The 5,411-nt window shown below is 41.2% G+C and overlaps 1 pseudogene; it reads right to left on the reverse strand.

Annotated features, from left to right (window-relative positions):
• Positions 1–4,702: 4,702 nt before the first annotated feature.
• LOC126287371 (5S ribosomal RNA) lies at positions 4,703–4,820 on the reverse strand (annotated as a pseudogene).
• Positions 4,821–5,411: the final 591 nt, after the last annotated feature.

The following is a 5,411-nucleotide window of genomic DNA, read 5'->3' on the forward strand; positions in this document are numbered from 1 at the left end:
GACAGTACAACACCCAGTCCCTAAGGGAGAAAATCTTCCACCCCAGCCGGGAATCGAACACGGGCCGCCATGAGTGGAATTCCAACGCGCTGGCCTTTCAGCTATTACGGTGGACTTAAGTTCTGATAGTATAGAGCATTACAATTTGTCAAAAAGTGATCGAAGTTACTGTACTGAAACCTACCTACTGTGGCTTATGATCTTAGAATGTACCACACAACGTATCACATTTGTAACTGATAAATAACCACTGACGTTAACCGAAAAATAATCAAATGTATTCAGCATTTGTATTTCCCTCGTAGCGCTTATTACCACTCGATAGTGGTGAATCAAGCTACCATAGATTTGGAATAATCTGCATCTATCTGACTACAAATAGAACCACTAAACCAAACCATAATTTATGAAGAAAAATCAGAAATGCACCAAAATTTAGCGCTTTGTATCAAACATGATTTCTATTCTCGTTTATTATGGCAAGATTTAATCTTTTATTTTACCACTATGTTAGCCCTAACACATATGGTCAAGTACATGGTACCAAAATCTGTCAGAAAGAAAATGTATCTAAAAATGAATAAAATGTTCCTGATACACATTACAAGATAGCTAAGAAGCATTTTAATGAGCACCAACTACAATGAACCGTGTCTACCACACTTGACTCGAAGTGTACAAGCCCTCGCTCCACAAAGAGAACTACAATATCTCTAAACTAAAATAAAATTTCTGTAAAATTATTTCACATGACTCTTACCTCACTTACCATAGAGGGTAATTCCACTTGACGTCAATGTACCGAAGTTCAAAGTTCCTTACAACAGCACGGTATAAAGAAAACTGCAAAAATATGAAAATTTAACCGGAATCGCTATTTTGACATAGTTTTCACACGTATAATGTGCATTTGAAAGCCGCTGACTAAATTAAAAGTTACAAATTATGAGCCATGAACGACAAAAAGTTGTTGTACCGAACGCATGTACAACTACAACATAAAGGAAATATTATTAATTTTGATAAATAACCCACATAATCATATATCAGAATGCAACATTTTACTCCCGCTTTTACTTGCTGAACATTAAGCTTAATGTTACACTCACACAGATACCACGCTCAGGGCCTGCATCACATTAAGTTACCAAGCCCCAACTACCTAAACGATCAAAATTGCGAAAAATGACACCATATTCTGATACTTCCTTGTCAACGGTGACTTTAATAAACATGTTTCTTCCTGATCGACGATGATGTCGCTACAGCACTGTCTTACCAAAACAATAACGACCTGAAGACGAGTGCACACTTCAGCTCCCGGTGACAGGGAGACGAACGAGACCACCTGGTCGCCAACATGATCCTCGTTCAAATACTGGTAGCAGAAGAAAGCCGTCATTGACTGACGGGCCAAATTCCCTCTGAACTATTGATACAGACCAAAGCCTCTGCTAGCCTCCTTGCTGAACCTTCCCTTCTACTCTACATTTGTAAACCACCATCTCGTACACATCTTTGGTTAATCATCTGCGAGTTGTCTGTAAACATATTTTCGTTCAATCATACACCTGCCAGGAAGGGAAGGACGGAATGAAGGAAGTGTAACAAAAGAGATAAAGTAAAACACTGTTTGCAGACATTTCTTCATTCCACTGCTGACGGTTAATGAAATATTGCTTTCTAGCTTTGCCATTATGCTACCAAAATTGTTTAATATCATACAAAACTACTTGCAGATATTTAAATGGAGAGTACTTCCAGCACTGCTCCAATTGTATCGTCCGAGGTACTACAGTGTCTCGTGCATAAAGACTGGGTATCCCTTATGTAGCACTTAAAATTTTATTTCTTCAGAAAATTTTACCCTCCCGCCTTCAATTTGGTTAGAGTTACTCAGGACAAAAATTTCATCTGAATGCGACGACATTAACCCGTTCCGATTAGAGCGACAAATTTTAATGTTGAAAATTTCAGGTTCTGAAGTTTTTAGACAGTGTAAAAGCTACTGATGCCTGCATAATACCAAAATTAAATACATTTCTGCTTTTTAGCATACGTTTAATATTCTTGAGAATATTTTCTTTTTAACGTTACTTTCTACACTTTACGATGTTCTTGAACACAACGCAATAAAAATTCCTTTTGCTCCTGCACTACGATCATTAGTCCTTGAAAATCTTGCATTAATTTAACACACCTTTCAGCAGAGTCATGACAGCTTTTAACTCCTTAATTATCTTTTTTAGCGTCTAAGTATGCAGTGCTGCTTGTGCATGTGGAGTGAAACTCTTGAATAAAACTTACGTATACAATCTACAGGCTGGATGACTTACCATACTAGGGTCCATCCAGCTCTCCACAAAAGGAATATATCTCTTTCCTATTTTTAAGTTTATGTCTGTCCAAAATTGCTACTATTTTGAATCTAGGTCCTACGTCTGCTACATCACTAAACAGTGATAAGAAACAACTGATGACTAAATTTCCTTTGAGTTGCCCTTGACTTTGGGGAATCTTCCATATGATTTCAGATCATTTAAGAAGCACAGATCCAGACGGGTTTTTACAGCTTCATTACAATGAAGCCACGGTTTGACATAATCACTTACAATGAAAATAGAGACACCTCTGAATTCATTTTTATTTTGAACGGGTAGTTGAAGTAGTGATCATAGCAGAAACATTTATTAATAATGTACTGCTCTTACAATCCATCTTGCTTAATTTACTGCTCTAGGAGGGCATATTTTCTATTTCTTTTGCAAAGTTACTTCAGGAAAACATTACAAGAGCTCAATGAGCTTATGGTAATCACTTCTCGCTGTTTGTTTAATTAATTCATTTTCTAAAAGTCTAACATCTCCTTGCTTTCTGATTTTGCAAGTGTGTAAATTACTGACGTTGATACTCTTCCAGTTTTTTTTGGCCCATTAAGATAGCCCATGTTTTAGGCAGATATGTGGATGTGTCGTTGCAGAGAATTTGCAAGTTGTCTCCAATACCGTAATACGTTAATGTATTCCAAACAGCGTTCGCTTCCTCTTTACCAGAACATTCTACTATTTCGGAGTGCCAGTGAGTTTTTTTTTTTTTGAGTGACTGTCACGTAATGCTGACAACATTCTACCATCCCTCATCCCAATGAGAAGTAAGAATCCCGGTAGCATCATTCTATCATTCCTGAAAGTTGATTTTACTGCCTCAGACCCTTGCCTTCTCTTCTTTTGTCTGATGTTATGATCTAAGAGCCTCTGCTGTAGCCTAAAGTATATATACAGAATACACTCTGTTGGCATCTTTTCAAGACAGTCCCTAATTCTTTAGTAATGAAATCTTTGGTGCCTCGCCTTGCAGCATCCTCCAATGAACTCTTCTCAGAAGTAGGTTATAAAAACGTACCATCACCGCTAACGTCAGTTGTATCTCAATATCCGTTCTGATTCTTCGGATGAAACACAGCAGAAAATGTAGTAGATGCTGTGCACATTTGTTTCTCTTGCCTTTTCTCTTCTTCCTATTTGCTCTGCCTTGCTCTTTCTTCTTTATACGGTCTACTGCTTCAAGGTGACCTTTACACCCTGGGAGTCTCTGTGGAAGTAAAAACATCCTGTCTTCTTCCAATGTGATCGTTTGTAGAGGTCTGGCATGTGCGGTAGCAAATAAATTTTCCAAATTATTCATAAAAATCTCTTATTCCAAACACGCGTTCCTTGACACTGAGTAAATGACGCAACATCTTAGAAAGTCATTATAAAATACGTACGATATGATCGGTAACAAATCATCTATTAACTGCACTGCACATGCGCAAACTGATGAGGTGCCATCAGCGCGACGTCTGCGCATAATGTGAAAGATCACGTTCTTCACGGGAGTTCGTGCTGCAGTCAGCATCGGTACAGTGTTTCATTTCAAGAAAATTTTGTACATACCCATTTTAGACTCATTCAAACAATACTGAAGGATGAGCGCTCAAAGTCGGAAAACAAGGGAGACCTAAAGTAAAGAGGTTTCAGTATCTTGTCGATGGGTGCAGGTGGAAAAGTGTTTGTTACATGCGGTGCTGTGTGGACATTAATATGGTAACAACAGTTGCACTCCTTCCGATCACAGGAAGCTCACACTGTAATTGTTGCTGATATGTGATCTCGCTCCGTCTTCAGTCATAGAGTAATGTTCGCCTATGAGGCTGATACCCAATGTTCTGGAAAGGTACATTTTCGGAATGAACCCTCCTCCTTCAGAGGCCGAGATGTAGTGTGCCGTCGAGAATCCTTCACGCTACAATAGCGAAGAATTGCTGAAACAAATTTGCGGCGTATTTCTGAACGAACAGCCAGTACGTCCGTACCTCTACTTTCTATGTCTAACCTTTTGAATATTCCTTGTGCTTCTTCTAGAAATACTGCCCAAACTTTTAGAATTTATGTGACATGAAGGAGCTTTCACGTTTCGCATCTTGCTCGAGAATAGCCATACCAGGCGTTCACTGAAAAAGCACTCCGTCTTCGGGCCACAAGTGGCCAATCGGAACCATCCTACAGCCGTGTCATTCTCAGATGAGAATGTGGATAGGAGGGGCATGTGGTCAGCACACCGCTCTCCCGGTCGTTATGATGGTTTTCTTTGACCGGAGCCGCTACTATTCGGTCGAGTAGCTCCTCAGTTGGCAGCACGAGGCTGAGTGCACTCCGAAAAATGGCAACAGCACATGGCGGCCCGGATGGTCACCCATCCAAGTGCCGACCACGCCCGACAGTGCTTAACTTCGGTGATCTCACGGGAACCGGTGTATCCACTGCGGCAAGGCCGTTGCCCGTTCACTGAAAGGTGGATGGAAAAACAACGTCACGTTTCATAGCCACCTCATTGATCAGGTCTGATTACGTGTAATTTCTGACGAGGTAATTTGAAATGTCTTTGTCGAGACCTGTAGAGACTCAAGAGGATCTCTTGGCATCAATTCTCGCTGCCTATGACTTGTGTATTGTAATGAACCAGGAACCTAGAAACGACGGAGAGGCTTCGTCCCGCCGTAGCCCTCAGTGGTTCACAACCTCACAACAGGCCACAGCAGTCCACCCAACCCCACCGCCGCTCCACACAGAACCGAGGCATATTGCGACTCGGTCGCCAGTGAACCCTCTCCCCGGGAACGAGACATAACGTTTGTGTGGTAGAGTAATTATGGTGTAAGCGTACGTGGAGACAGTGTTTGCGCAGTAATCGCCGACATAGTGTAACTGAGGCGGTATAAGGGGAACCAGCCCGCATTCGCCGAAGCAAATGGAAAACCGCCTGAAAAACCATCCACAGTCTGGCCGGCACACCGGACCTCGACACTAAACCGCCGGTCGGATTCGGATCGGGCACGGGCACGAATTCTCGCTCGGGAAACAGCGTGTTAG

The sequence above is a fragment of the Schistocerca gregaria genome, chromosome 1 (genome assembly GCF_023897955.1).
Source record: "Schistocerca gregaria isolate iqSchGreg1 chromosome 1, iqSchGreg1.2, whole genome shotgun sequence".
NCBI classification, from domain to species: Eukaryota; Metazoa; Arthropoda; class Insecta; order Orthoptera; family Acrididae; genus Schistocerca; species Schistocerca gregaria.